The sequence below is a fragment of the Eptesicus fuscus genome, chromosome 24 (genome assembly GCF_027574615.1).
Source record: "Eptesicus fuscus isolate TK198812 chromosome 24, DD_ASM_mEF_20220401, whole genome shotgun sequence".
NCBI classification, from domain to species: Eukaryota; Metazoa; Chordata; class Mammalia; order Chiroptera; family Vespertilionidae; genus Eptesicus; species Eptesicus fuscus.
This window is the reverse complement of record NC_072496.1, coordinates 1,651,786-1,666,826: the sequence shown is the minus strand read 5'-3', so window position 1 is coordinate 1,666,826 and position 15,041 is coordinate 1,651,786. Positions and strand designations below refer to the sequence as shown.

Sequence of the window (15,041 nt, the reverse complement as noted above, 5' to 3'; positions counted from 1 at the left end):
TCTTGGTGCATCGGGCCTCTAGTATATATATATATATATATATATATATATGTTTAATATATTCTTATTGATTTCAGAGAGGAAGGGAGGGGGAGAGAGAGAGAGAGAAACATCAATGATGAGAGAGAATCATGGATCGGCTGCCTCCTACACGCCCCCTACTGGGAATCAAACCCACAACCCAGGCATGTGCCCTGACGGGGAATTGAACCAGTGACCTCCTGGTTCATAGGTTGACCCTCAGCCACTGAGCCGCGCTGGCCGGCCGGGCAAATCGTCCCTTCTTTATTGAAATGAGAAAGGATCCTGTCTGGAGCGGGGATGGATGGACGGACCGCATGATGCAGGGCAGGGATGTGTGTGAGGGGAGGAACCGCTGTCCCTGTCATGCATGTCCTCTCCATGGGAACGCTCACCTGTTGCCAGGTGCTGCATCTACCACCACCGCAGGGGGCTGGGACCTGGGCGCTGCGCTCAGCTCCCGGCTCTGACCTTGGAGCTCAGCACCCCCCTGCCCCCCCGTGTGGCGAACCCCGGCCTGCTGTGTGGCCCCCACACCCCGCCCTCCTCAGCCAGGGGGAAGAGGTGCCCTCAGGAGCCCAGCCCGCCCTGCAGGGCCGCCCGGGAGGCCAAGCTGCAGCGGGGACTGTGAGAAGGGGAACCACAGCCTCCTGAGCGCCTTCCGGCCCCCCCTCCCGGGCAGCGGGGTGGAGGCTGGCTGGCCGCCACCAAGGGGGTGCCCCCAGCGCCCCAGGACCTGCTCCCAGCAGCGGGGGGTTGTGGGTCAGGAGGGCATCCCTCAGGGAGACCAAGGGCCACGACCCCCTTGTCAGCCACGCCTCTGGTTCTGTAGGTCCCCCTGTCCCCTCTCACGGCTCAGGGCCCACACGTGGCAGCTGCAGAGCTGGGAGGGGGGAGGGGAGGGGAGGGAGGAGGGGAGGGAGGAGCCAGCGGAGCATCTGGGCTGAGCGCTTCTCCACCCACATCAGAGGCAGCTCCCTGGGGTGTTGGGGGGGGGGGTGACACCCAGCCTTGCACTAGCTGTTCTCAGCTGCAGATCGAGGTGCCACTTCCTATGCCCGTGGGGGGGAGGGGGGCGCGTGGAGAGCTGCTGTGCGGGGAGCTCGCCTGCAAGCGCTCGGGGTTGGGGAGTCTTCCCCATGCGCCCTCGCTGCCCTGGGCGGCCTGCAGCAGGTTCACCCCCTCTCCTCTCTCCTGGGAGTTTATGTCACTGCACCCATTTTGTGTGCTTGGAGGACAGGGAGGGAGAGGGGGGAGGGGGAGGGGAAGAGGGAAAGGGGAGAGAGAGTGGGGGAGGAGAGGGAGAGAGCGGGAGGGGAGGAGAGAGAGAGAGAGAGAGAGAGAGAGAGAGAGAGAGAGAGAGAAAATGTATCAGCCAAAAGTTGCTTAGAAGGGGCATGACATAAAGAAGATGAAATGTAAAAACATGAGATCTTACCAAGTTGTATATGTATTTTTATTGATTTCAGAGAGGAAGGGAGAGGGAGAGAGAGGGAGAAACATCCATGATGAGAGAGCATCATGGATCGGCTGCCTCCTGCACACCCCACACTGGGGATGGAGCCCACAACCCGGGCCTGTGCCCTGACCGGGAATCGAACCCTGACCTCCTGGTTCCTAGGTCGATGCTCAACCCCTGAGCCACACTGGCCAGGGCCCAGTTGTGTCTTCTTATTCTTATTCACTCATTTATGTTTTTACCATCCCCCCTCACCCCCCACCCCCGTTTGGCGACCATCAGCGCGTTCTCTGTATCTACGCGTCTAGTTCCTGTTTGATTTCTCCATCGCCTGAAGCACATTGTTTTTCTGAGGGAAAATGGAAATGAGATGGTCGCAGAGAAGAAGTAGAAGAAGAGGGAAGCGTCGGCCCGATGCAAAGCAGGAGGTGTGGGGACCGGGGGAGACGGGAGAGCTCTGCCTGGACCGCATCTGCCACACGCCGCCTCCCCCCGGCGACCCCCCGGCGACCCCCAGGCGTGTCATCGACGCCACAACATCTCCCGTGTCTTTGTTTCCGGTCCCTACCACCTGCCTCCGCGCCTCCTCCGGGTCCAGCCCTCATCATGGTCTCACCAATGTCCCCACCCTCAGTCCAGACCTCCCTGTGCCATGGACGGAAGGATGGATCAAGAAGCCATGTCATCGCCCTGGCCGGTGTGGCTGCAGACCCAAGGGTCCCCGGTTCGAATCCGGTCAAGGGCACGTACCTCGGTGGCAGGCTCCTCCTCGGCCCCCGGGCCCTGGTCGGGGTGTGAGCAGAAGGCAACCCATCCATGTGTCTCTCTCACATGGATGTTTCTCTTTGTCTGTCCCTCTCTCTTCCACTCTCTCTGAAAATCAATGGAAAAATAGACTCGGGGGAGGATTAGAGAGAGAGAGAGAGGGGGGGGGAGAAGAATACACTCATCCTATCCCTCCCTGATCTGGGTGCTCTGATGGTCCCACCCCCAGGCCGAACTCTAACCCTGTAGGGTCCCATCCAAGCGTCCGTCCCTCCCTCCCAAACCCTCCTCTGCACGGTGAGGCGGGGAAACCCAAGCCCTTCCCTTTCTCAAACTAGGTGTTTGGGTGGAACCCTCGTGCAGGTGTGCCCGCCCCTCCCCCACCCGGCCCCACGGCCCCCCGGGCGCACCTCCGAGGGCCACTCAGCCATGGCGGATCACTTCCTCCTGAGGCCACACCGCGTGCTCAGGCTGCACTGTAACTGTTTGTTTACGAGTCTGTTTTCACTACCGATCGATCAATCGATCGATCGTGAGCCACTGGGGTGGGGGTGGGGGTGGGGATGGACAGCGCTCCTACGTGTGCCCGCCCGTCCAAATGGAGGTCCCAATGGAATTGCGTCTCCTAAATTCTTCCTATTTCTTCAAAGCCATGGTCTTCAAATAACTTATTTTTTAAAATATATTTTATTGATTTTTCACAGAGGGGAAGGGAGAGGTGTAGAGAGTCAGAAACATCGATGAGAGAGAAACATCGATCAGCTGCCTCTGCACGCCCCCCACTGGGGATGAGCCCACAACCAAGGTACACGCCCTTGACCGGAATGGAACCTGGGACCTTTCAGTCCACAGGCCGATGCTCTATCCACTGAGCCACACTGGTGAGGGCTTCAAAGACCTTTTTACATGTCTCTTTAAGGTGCCTGCACCCTGGCCTGTTATAGAGTAGATTTTACAGACTCCGCTCCCCTTTCAAAGACTGGATGTCACACGCTTCCCCCGCAATCCGTCGGCTGCCGGAGCAGCAAGCTAAGTGAACACAAGTGTTTGCTCAAAAATATTCAAAGCCAGCCCGGCCGGCGTGGCTCAGGGCTCGGGCTTGGCCCTAGGAACCAGGAGGTCACGGTTCGATTCCCATTCAAGGCCCAGGCCCAGGATGTGGGCTCCACCCTCAGTGTGGGGCGTGCAGGAGGCAGCCGATCCATGATTCTCTCTCATCATGGATGGTTCTCTCTCTCTCTCCCTCTCTCCCTCCCTCCCTTCCTGTCTTACATCAATAAAAATATATTAAAAAAAATATTCAAAGCTAACCCCCGGATGGATTTCCACTGCAAATGTATCTTAAGATAGAAGCTGCGGAGCTAAAGCTGACCCTCAGACAACATGGGCTTGAACTGTGAGTGTCCACTAATACCCGTATGCTTTCAATAAATACTAGCACGTAGTTCACATTTTTAGGGATGTACAGGAACCCCATCAGAATCATGAGAGCATTGTATGTTCACTTGTCTCTTCGTTTTTATTTTCTTTCTTTCTTTCTTTCTTTCTTTCTTTCTTTCTTTCTTTCTTTCTTTCTTTCTTCCTTCCTTCCTTCCTTCCTTCCTTCCTTCCTTCCTTCTTTCTTTCTTTCTTTCTTTCTTTCTTTCTTTCTTTCTTTCTTTCTTTCTTTCTTTCTTTCTTTCTTTCTTTCTTCTTTCTTTCTTTTGTTGTTGTTAATTTTCATCCCAGGATATTTTCCCATTGATTTTTAGAGAGAGTGGAAGGGAGAGGGAGAGACAGAGAGAGAAACATTGATGTGAGAGAGACACATCAATGGGTTGCCTCCTGCACGCACCCATCTCCCTCACCCCCGACCAGGGATCGAGCCTGCAACCAAGGCACGTGCCCGTGACCGGGAATCGAACCCGGGACCCTTCAGGCCACAGGCCGACGCTCTACCCGCTGAGCCACACCGGCGAGGGCCATTTGTCTCTTTTCGTGAAAAGCCTTGGGAAGTACTGCTGAGGGGGAAAAGGGTTAACTTCTGTGAGAGACCCATCTTGAGTTCTCTTGCCCGTCTTTCCCTTGTCAACAGGGGCCATGAGTTTTTTGAGGCAGGATTTGCTGTCGTGGCCGCGAGTTCCGATTCCAGTCCTGGGCCCCGCCAGGAGATCAGGGCAAGAGTTGGGGCGACCCTCCTAAGCCCTCAGCGGGTCTTGGCGTGGGAGATGGTGTGAGTGTCCAAGTTGTCACATGACTGGGCTTTCTAATACCCTCACGGGACAGGCCAACCACTGCCCAAAATAACCAATAGGTAATTATTGATCCACGAGAGGCCCGGTGCACGAAATTCGTGCAAGGGGCTCGGCCCTCGCAGCCCTGGCTTCGTCCGGAAGGTCGTCCGGAAGGACGTCCGGGAGGTCTTCCGGCTGGTTGGTTGGGTTTTCTAATACCCTCACGGGACAGGCCAACCACTGCCCAAAGTAACCAATAGGTAATTATTGATCCACGAGAGGCCCGGTGCACGAAATTCGTGCAAGGGGCTCGGCCCTCGCAGCCCCGGCTTCGTCCGGAAGGTCGTCCGGAAGGACATCCGGGAGGTCGTCCGGCTCGTTGGTCTAATTAGCATATTAGCTCTTTATTCTACTATAGGATTCCTGTGGTCATGTAAAATCCAATCCAGGTCTTGTCTACGGACAAATCACCTTGCCACCCCCCCCCCCCCCCCACCCATGCCCAACCTGCACGACCAACTCTTGGGTAAGAGCATTATCGGTTATTTGGGGGGTGGGGGAGGGGGGAGGGAGGGTACGGCGTTTTCACACAGGAGCGAGTATTGTGAGGGGAGCACCACTGGGCTCCTCCAAAGCCCATCTTCCTTGAAGGGGCAGACTCTCTCCCAAGGCCTGCACCCCGGGCCCCGTGGCGTGCACGGAGGAAGTGAGATGCCTCGCCGCGCCGGCTTTGAACGAGTTGCCTTGACTTCCTGCGAAGAGGCCCGGTGCGGCAGCCCTTTTGGAGAAGTGAGTAAAACCGAATCTGACATCACCGCCTCCCGCCCGCGGAGGAGGCCAGCGAGCGGTTTGCTCTCGGGGCGGCAGAGGAGGAGATCGCTGGGGGTCTGAGAGGACATCCGAGCAGGGTAGGCGCCCCGGCCTCGTCTCCGTCGCCGGGTTTTCCCGCGGGGGGACGCGCCGGGACAGCGATAACCATTGTTCTCCCCCCCCCCCCTCCGCAGAGGGACAGGGACGCATGCTGTGCCCCAGGCCCATTTCCTGATCATGACCATGGATTTGTGGCTGAAGCTCCTGGCCGTGGGCTGTGTCTTCCTGGACGCCGGGGTGTTCGGGCAAGGTAAGGACCCTCGACTCTTACTGCTTCCTCACCGAGCGTTTGCTTGGGGAGGGACACGGGTTGGAGACACGGGCAGAAGGATACGCGAAGGGGTAGCGGCCGGAAGGGAGGGAGGGAGATGGCCGGGGCTGTCCTAGCTCAGACAGACCCTGGCTCTGCTGAAATGAATGCCCACCTATTTAAGGGACAAAAAAATAAAAAGAACGGGAAAAACGGAAATCCCACGTTCAAAGGAAAACCTTGCTTAGGTGCGTCTTGGCTTACAACCGGCGCAAGGGGATTCCAGGGGCAATTGTTCTCCACCCTCCCAAGTGCCTGGATGTCCGGGTATGAAATCCAAAGAGACGTGAAGGACCCAAATAAGTGACTTTTTATCCTCTTAACAATAAATGCATTTTTTTTTTTTTAAAGTCATGCTATGCCTTTGCTTGCATGTAGCCACCCCCTCTTTCCGGACCAGCCGGCTACTTCCTCAAATGCTGATGCATAGTAATGGGCTTTGCTGGATGGCCGTGGGAGAGAACGCCCCTGGCTCTTTGGGAAAAAAAAAAATCTCACCCCGGGGCATGTTCCTATCCCAGAGGTGTCTCCCGTCAGGTTTTCGGTGCCTCGCTCGTCGCCTGACGACGTACTGGCTTTGGGAATCCGTAGGGCGCCACCGCCCTTCCTGGGTGGCGGGTGGGGGCGAGGGCCTCGGCGAGATGCAATTAAGACCACCCACAGCGATCAAGCCCACGCGAGGCGCTATAGGAAAGTGGAACGGGTGGGACTTCGGGGGACCTGGTGAAGTTGGGGAATCTTTGCACGCGCCCGGGTCTACCGAAGGACCTTTTTCTGAACCGTCTCAGTGCGGGTCCTGAGCCCATTTCAGTTGGTCATTCCACGGAGCTACCACATGGAGAGTTCATGTTGCTCCTTACGATGTCATATCGAACGCTGGTTTGTTGTTGTTGTTGTTGTTGTTGAAAGGACATTGAAGCGGTACTTTTGTAGAAATCCCAAATAAGTGAAAAAAAAAGAAATAGAAAATTATTTTTAAAAATCTTGCTTGTCGGTATTCACTTGGAAAATATTTCTTTTTGTTTTATGTTATTGTTGTCTTTCCACCTTTCCCCTGAAAGGCAGGGCAGCAGCTACCTCCTGAGTTCGTTGTGTTTGCCACTTTCTATTCCGTGTAGCCACGGGCGGCGGGAAGCGGCGGGAGAGCGTGCGTGCGTGTTGAACGGCAAACGCGGGTTGAAGTGATTTTACGTGGGGACAGCGTTTTTGTCTTAGTACAGAAAGCATTTACTAGCTATCATCCTTTTTCTAAAGATGCTTCATGTAATCAAAAGCAAATTCTAAAGAAGAAGTCTGTTAACAGGGCGATACTACGCGTGTTCTCGTAAATCAGAGTCCCTTCCCATGAGCAAGTCCCAGCTCCAGAATGGTTCCGAAGCGTCTCTAAAAGGGATACGGAACTATTTGGCGGGCCACAGGGCGAGCCACCCAGAACATTTCAGCCCAGTCCACGAGGGACCTTCACGAGACGAAACATCGTTGAGTTTGCAACCGAAATAAGAGGATAAAAATGATCTAAAGACCTTCTGACCCTTATACTAGAAATAAGTGGACGGATAGGCATAGGTTCATTTTGGAAGTTCAAGTTTAATGTCAATTGCCCACCTACATATGGAGAGCAGGCATTTTTTTTTCTAAAAGGTGTGGATGGTCTTCCTGAAATATATATACATGGAGTGGCCAGATGATGATGATCTCTGAACGCATCATCATCTGGCCACGCAGTGTCTATCCTATAGAATAAAAGGCTAATATGCAAATTGTCCCCTCGACCAGGCGTTCGACCAGCAGGCAGGCCAGCCAACCGCCCATGTCCCCTCCCCCTGGCCAGGCTGGCCGGACCCCACCCATGCACGAATTCATGCACCGGGCCTCTAATATATATATACACTGAGTGGCCAGATTATTATGTGTTCAGAGATCATCATCATCTGGCCACTCAGGTGTATATACCTAGTTTTTTTGGGGGAAAATATAGGCCTAACCACCTGTGTCTGCCGATCTTGTTGACCACGCTTTTAAGTTCTGAAAGGCATTTGGCGAGTCGGCGTGCCTCATTTCGGAGGTTATTCATGCTTTGCGTTGTGTATCTTTCTTTGTCAGCAACAAACGAGTTGGTTACGTATTTTTCTTTATCAGCAACAAAGGTGCCACGCTTCCTTTAGCGGCGTGAAATCTGCGTTCCGTGTCGGTGGGGCGCGTTGGGCTCCTGGGTATCCCATGTACGCTGTGTGCCCTGAAGGCGTCACGAAATAGGACGAACTAGGAGGCATCCATGGGGCACAATTCAGGTGCCATTTCATCCCTAACACACAGCCAAGTGTACCCGTGTCGGGGCAGCAGCCACGTGGGCTTGAGTCCTGCACAGACCTGTGGCATCTCTCTCAGGGGGGGGGGGAAGGGGGGTGGGTGGGGAGGGGGGGTGCCTTTGCAGCGAAAACTGAAAGCCAGAACTCTTGGTTTTTGTTGAAAATGTCTGAGTGAACGGTGGGGCCCGGGGTGGCTGGGAGGGTGCAGCGACGAGTGAGCGAGCTCTGAGTCAGAGCAGCGCGCGTCCGCTTCCTGGGCCCCGTTCTTCATGTTCCAGCGGCAGCGAAAGGAAGTGGCTCACGCTGCAAACACGTCCTCGGCCCAGCACCGTGGTCGGCAAACGGCAGCTCGCGAGCCACAGGCGGCTCGTTGGCCCCTGGAGGGTGGCTCTTCCACAAAAGACCACGGCCTGGGCGGGTCTATGTGGAAGAAGTGGCGTTAGAAGAAGTTTACGTTTAAAAAACGTGGCTCTCCAAAGAAATGTCAGTCGTGGTGCTGTTGATATTTGGCTCTGTTGGCGAAGGAGTTTGCCGACCACGGGCCTAGCACTTCGCGGATCCTCGGTGCAAAGGATCCATCGGATCTGCTCGGCAGCCCCGCGGAGTTCTAATTACTCTGCAATGTAGAGATGTGGGGTGCATGGTTATTTATCCATTTAAAAATTTTCTGTAATAAAAGCCTGCCGGCCACCCTTAGCATGGCTAGAATTGAAAGCGCATTTTGTTAGAGGAAGGGTGAGGTGGGGTTAGGGGTTTTTCCCCCCTTTTTCTCTCTTGTCCCACGTAAGCACAGGGCCAGGGTGGCGAATTGAGGTTGGTCATATGTGTGAGTGACGTAGACTGCTTCTATGTTATGAATATACACGGAGTGGCCAGACGATGATGACCTCTGAACGCATCATCATCTGGCCACTCCATGTACATCCTATAGAATCAAAGGCTAATATGCAGATTGTCCCCTCGACCAGGAGTTCGACCAGCAGGCAGGCCGGCCAACCGCCCATGTCCCCTCCCCCTGGCCAGGCTGGCCGGACCCCACCCATGCACGAATTCATGCACCGGGCCTCTAAAATACACACACACACACACACACACACACGCACACACACACACACGGAGTGGCCAGGTTATTATGTGTTCAGAGATCATAATAATCTGGCCACTCAGTGTATGTTTATATGGAGTTTTATCTGTATTATGTATCTGTCTGTCATTGACCCACTGCTTTGTCTGCTTTTGAAAATTGGGGTTCGGGGGGCTTCGATCCCTGGCCACTTCTCTCTGTATCTTCTACGCTCAGAGCTCCTTATCACCACCTCGTGCTCATCCGTGATCCCGATTCGCTATTTCCCGACTCGGCTCTGAGCGGAGGAACCTGCCTTCTCTGCTGAATTTAATCTTGTTTTGTGTTTGCAAAAAAAAAAAAAAAAAAAAAGAAAAGATCATCATGAGGCAATCTGAAGTCTACCTTTAAATGCTCCCAAGGCCCGTGACTTTAGCTTTTAATAATCTCTGAACTCTTTCTCTTCTCCGACTCCACTGCCCACTCTTCTTCCTGCCCTCGTCCGCCCTCACCTGGAGGATTGGGACAGGTTTTTAAAAAATATATATTTTATTTTTTTACAGAGAGGAAGGGAGAGGGAGAGAGAGTTAGAAACATCAATGAGAGAGAAACATCGATCAGCTGCCTCCTGCACACCCCCTACTGGGGATGTGCCCGCAACCAAGGTCCATGCCCTTGACTGGAATCGAACCCGGGACCCTTCAGTCCGCAGGCCGACGCGCTATCCACTGAGCCACACCGGTCAGGCCTGGGACAGGTTCCTAACCCACCGGACGCCTCGTTCATCTCTGTGCACGCGCTCCCGCGTCAACGTCAGAAACAGCAGGGGACGGGGTCGGAGACCAGCTCACTGCCCTTGGCGTCCAGGCCCAGCTCCCGGCCGGAGCAGCGGGTGCGTGGAGGGGCGGGGAGCTGGGCCGGGCCGGGCAGGGACCCGTGTTCTCTCTCTTTTCTGGCCGATGAGCCCAGTCCGAGCTTCAGGCTGTTTCAACACCGGCCCGGCCACTTCCCCACGGCGCTGAGGCTCTGAGCGAGCCCCGCTTCCTCCCTCAGGTTCTCCTTGGTCACGCCGCCACCGAACATCCTGCAATGCTGCAGGCTCGCCCCTTCCCCAGGCGTGTGTCACATTCCCCTTCAGGCGGGGCTGGTCGGGTTACTCTTTAACTTACACTCAGGGCTCTGGGTGCCACGGGAACCTCCATGGAAGTAGAAAGGATGCCTTCTGCCTTCTTTTGTGTCATCCGGACCGAGGAGGAGGAGGAGGGGGAGGGGGAGGAGGAGGAGGGAGAGGAAGATGAGGAAGAGGAGGAGGAAGAGGAGGGGGAGGAGAAAGGAGAGGAGGAGGGGAAGGAGGAGAAGGAGGAGGAGGAGGAGGGGGAGGAGGAGGGGGAGGAGGAGGGGGAAGAGGGGGAGGAGGAGAAGGGGAGGAAGAAGAGGAAGAGGAGGAGGAGGGGGAGGAGAATCCTCCTTCTCCTCCCCCCTTCCTCCTCCCCCCCCTCCTCTTCTTTCTCCCCTCCTCCTCCTCCTGCCCCTCCTCCTTCTCCTCTTTCACCTCCTCCACCTCCTCCTCCTGCTCCTCCTCCTCCTCTCTTTCTCCTCCTCCTCCTTCTGCTCCTCTTCCTCCTCTTCCTCCCCCTCCTCCACCTCCTTCTCCTCTCCCTTCTCCTCCTTCTCCTCCACCTCCTCTTCCTCTCCTTTTGCATCCGTCACGATAGGACTCTTGAGGGAAGGACAGAGGGAAAAATAATGAAATACTGCAGGCTACTCATTTAGCATAGGATGCGGTTGGAGTCTATTTCTTCATGATACCGAAATATACAGGAATAAAAATTATGGTAACGGTTCAATTGCTGTCTATAAGGCCCTCACTGATATGTACATGAGCACATACCTAGAGATGGCCTAAAATCTCCACTGTATTCTTATTTTTAAAAAATATATATTTTATTATTTTTACAGAGAGGAAGGGAGAGGGATAGGGAGTTAGAAACATCGATGAGAGAGAAACATCGATCAGCTGCCTCCTGCACACCCCCTACTGGGGATGTGCCCGCAACCAAGGTCCATGCCCTTGACCGGAATCGAACCCGGGACCCTTCAGCCCGCAGGCCGACGCTCTATCCACTGAGCCACACCGGTGAGGGCACCACTGTGTATTCTTTCCTTTATTTGCCAGTGGGCTACTTCCGTTTCCGTCCATCCGGAGCCCTGGGAATGGCTCCTGTCCGCGGGGTATTGTCTGTTCCGTAACCACGACAGAAGCTAGAAAACCAAAAGGAGTGAAACCTTCCCTCCCCGTTCAGCCAGGAGGAGCAATGTGGTCCCCGAGGGCAGTGCTAGTGAGGTGCGCACGCGTCTTCCACGCCCACCCCCACCCCCACCACCTTCCGCCCGTTAGCTCCCGACAAGCTCCCACGAGTCCATTCGGTTCTCTGCCGAAGACCCACACTCACAAACCTTAGCATCTTCGTGGTGCGTCGCTCTGGGATGTTTAAAGATTCAACACTGGTTTCCTGACGAAAATGAGACCTAAGTCTCTGAGGTGAAAGTCACTTTATGAAAACTTCAATTTCATATCTATATCTATCTATCTATCATCTATCTCTATCTATCTATCTATCATCTATCTATCTATCTATCATCTATCAATCATCTATCTATCATCTATCTATCTATCTATCATCTATCTATCTCTATCTATCTATCTATCTATCATCTATTATCATCTATCTATCTATCTATCTATCTATCTATCATCTATCTATCTATCATCTATCTATCATCTATCTAACTATCTATCTATCTATCTATCTATCTATCTATCTATCTATCTATCATCTATCTATCTATCTATCATCTATCTATCATCTATATCATCTATCTATCTACCTATCTATCTATCTATCTATCTATCTATCATCTACCTATCATCTATCTAACTATCTATCTATCATCTATCTATCTATATCTATCTATCTATCTATCTATCTATCTATCTATCTATCTATCGTCTATCTATCTATCTATTATCTATCTATCTATCATCTATCTATCATCTATCTATCTATCATCTATCTATCATCTATCTATCTATCTATCTATCTACCTACCTACCTATCTATATCTATCTATCTATCTATCTATCTATCTATCTATCTAACTATCTATCTATCTATCTATTATCTATCTATCTATCTATCATCTATCTATCATCTATCTATCTATCATCTATCTATCTATATCTATCATCTATCTATCATCTATCATCTATCTATATCTATCTATCACCTATCTATCTATCTATCTATCTATCTATCATCTATCTATCTATCTATCTATCTATCTATCTATCTATATAGTGTGTGTGTGAGAGAGAGAGAGAGAGAGAGAGAGAGAGAGAGAGAGAGAGATAAAATGGTAGCTCCATGCAATGGTATTCAAGTGAAAATGATCGCCATTTTAGTATATTTAAAAAATTCCTCCCAACCAAAATGTGAGAAACTGGAGGGAAATGATAAAAAATTATAAGCCCTTGCTCTGACCGGTGTGGCTCAGTGGACAGAGCGTGGGCCTGCGAACTGAAAGGTCCCAGGTTCCATTCTGGCCAAGGGCATGTACCTAGGTTGCGGGCACATCCCCAGTAGGGGGCGTGCAGGAGGCAGCTGATGGATGTTTCTCTCTCATCGATGTTTCTCTCTCTCTCTCCCTCTCCCTTCCTCTCTGTAAAAAATCAATAAAATACATTTTTTTTTTTAAAAAAAGAGTCATAGGCATTAAGCTCTGGCAGTGACGAGACACTGCAGGGCTGTGGCTCTCACTCCTGCCACCCCGTGAAGTCGCCGCTGGAGGCATCTCCGCCATCGGGACCCGATTCCAGCCCCGTCGCACCCTTGGAGCGGCTCTAGGAGGCGGAAGCCTCTCGGCCGAGGGGTGCTCCCTTCAAGGTCTTCGGATTCTTTAACTTGGCTCCCCGCCCCCCCGCCTCCCCCTGTTGCAGGGGGTTTCAGGATAGTCTGGGAGGCTGTCACTTAAGTAGTCTGCGAATCCGTCCCTCTCACAACTCGTCCCAGTTCCGACTGAACCAAGAGCCTGGACTCGGGCCTTTCTCCCGCCCCGACGGAGTCACCCCGCCCGTCCAGGCCGGCGTCTGTCCGCGCCAGCCTCGCCCCGCACCTGCCTCCGGCCGCGGCTTCCCGTGGGCGGCAGCACGCCCGCAGCCCGTCATTCCCACTCCGAGCGTCTCGACGCAGATTTTATGAAAACAAACATTTAATGAGACGACGCCAACATTTATGAGTCTTCCTCGAGGACGGGTTTCACAGAAAAACAATTCTCCGAAGCCAATTTAGTTCCCGGGTTATTTATTTATTTATTTTTAAAATACGGAGCCTGATTAGACCATGACCGGTTTTTTCCATTTTTATTTTTATTTTCCTGAACGAAGGCTCGACAACAGCGATTTTCATTGAATGTTTATAATTACTATTAAATTTACGAATGGATTTTTATCCACATCATTTGACTGATTAATGGCCTGGGCCTCTGGGAATTTTCCTCGTATGGTCATGACTTTCATACGTGTGATTCTAGTTGGCAAATAACACAGGTCTTAATTTTCCAAAAGGGTTTTCATTCTCCTATGTGGTCAGAAACAACGTGTCTTGTGTGTGTGTGTTTTGTTTTATTTTTTATTTTTTGCCATTGCTAGATTTTTTTCTTTCTTTTATTGTTGTACCTTAATGTTACATAAAAAGGAATTTATGTAATTTTTTTATATTTTTTGTCAAGCATCAGCTCTGGCAGTGTTTCCCAGGCTCTGATTTATGGGTTGACATCTGTATCAGTAACATTCATTTTGCAATGGAGAGCGATTGGCAAGATTCATGTTGAGATGTGAGCGTCCTGGCTATTTCTCAGGCGGTGGACCTTTTAGGAAAACACAGAGGACTGCGTTAGAGTCTAGGAGTGTTGGATTTAAAAAAACAAAAAGCTTACGGATTTCAGAGAGGAAGGGCGATGGGGGAGAGACTAGAAACATCCCCGATGAGAGGGCACCGTGGACTGGCTGCCTCCTGGAATTGTCAGAGGTTAATTCTTATTCACGTCTGTGCCATTCTTGGATTCGCTTACACACCGTTGCCAACTTCTTACCAGAATTTGGGGCAAAAAAAAAAAAAAATAAGGAGGAGAATCATCATAAGGAGTTCAAACTGTTCCGGGTACAGTGGTGGGTGGGGCCGAGCTAGGGTGTCAATCACCCTGGGTCGGCCTCTGCATTTTGAACAGACATACCAGCTGTCCCACGGCCTACACACGCCTTCTGCGTCGGCCCCTCCCCGCCCCCCAGCTCTGCCTGCAGCCTCTCTCTGACCCGGGTCCTGTCCTCTCGCCGTGAACGCGCCTTGTCCTGAGACGATCATGTATTTCCGTCCCCGAACAGCTGGGCGTGCTGATGGCTCTCACCGCCCTGTCTTTGCTTTTCACGGGGAAGACGCTAGCTGCTCTTGGATGGAGGAGTCCGCCGGGATGGTTTCTGAATGATACCGTTGCAGGACCCTTTTTATTTTATTTTATTTTTTTTTTTAATTTTTGATTGATTTCAGAGAGGAAAGGAGAGGGTTAGAGAGATAGAAGCATCCATGATGAGAGAGAATCATGGATCAGCAGCCTCCTGCACGCCCCCTACTGGGGATCAAGGCCGCAACCCGGGCCTGTGCCCTGACTGGGGATCGAACCTGGGACCCTTCAGTCCGCAGGCCGACGCTCTAGCCACTGAGCCACACCGGCCTGCAGGTCCCTTTTTGAAAAAATCTTTATTGTTGGAAGTATTCCCTATGTCCCTCTTCTCCCCCATTGACCCCTCCCGGCCCGCCCCCACCCCCCACCCACCCCAGGCCTTCACCGCCCTCTTGTCTGTGTCCATGGGTGATGCATATCTGCACACAAGTTCATTGGTTGATTGATCTCTTCCTACCCACCCACCCTCCCCCACCTTCCCTCCGAGGTTCGACCGTCTGTTCGATGCTTCTCT

General features: G+C 52.5%; 1 long non-coding RNA gene across 1 annotated transcript in view; it reads left to right on the top strand.

Annotated features, from left to right (window-relative positions):
* Window positions 1-5,290: 5,290 nt before the first annotated feature.
* The window catches only part of LOC129148287 (uncharacterized), a 45,788-nt gene continuing 36,037 nt past the window's right edge, over window positions 5,291-15,041 (top strand). Inside the window, exons 1-2 of the long non-coding RNA XR_008555361.1 lie at window positions 5,291-5,366; window positions 5,463-5,578. This is a non-coding gene — a long non-coding RNA (uncharacterized LOC129148287). The remainder of the gene's footprint in view (window positions 5,367-5,462; window positions 5,579-15,041) is intronic.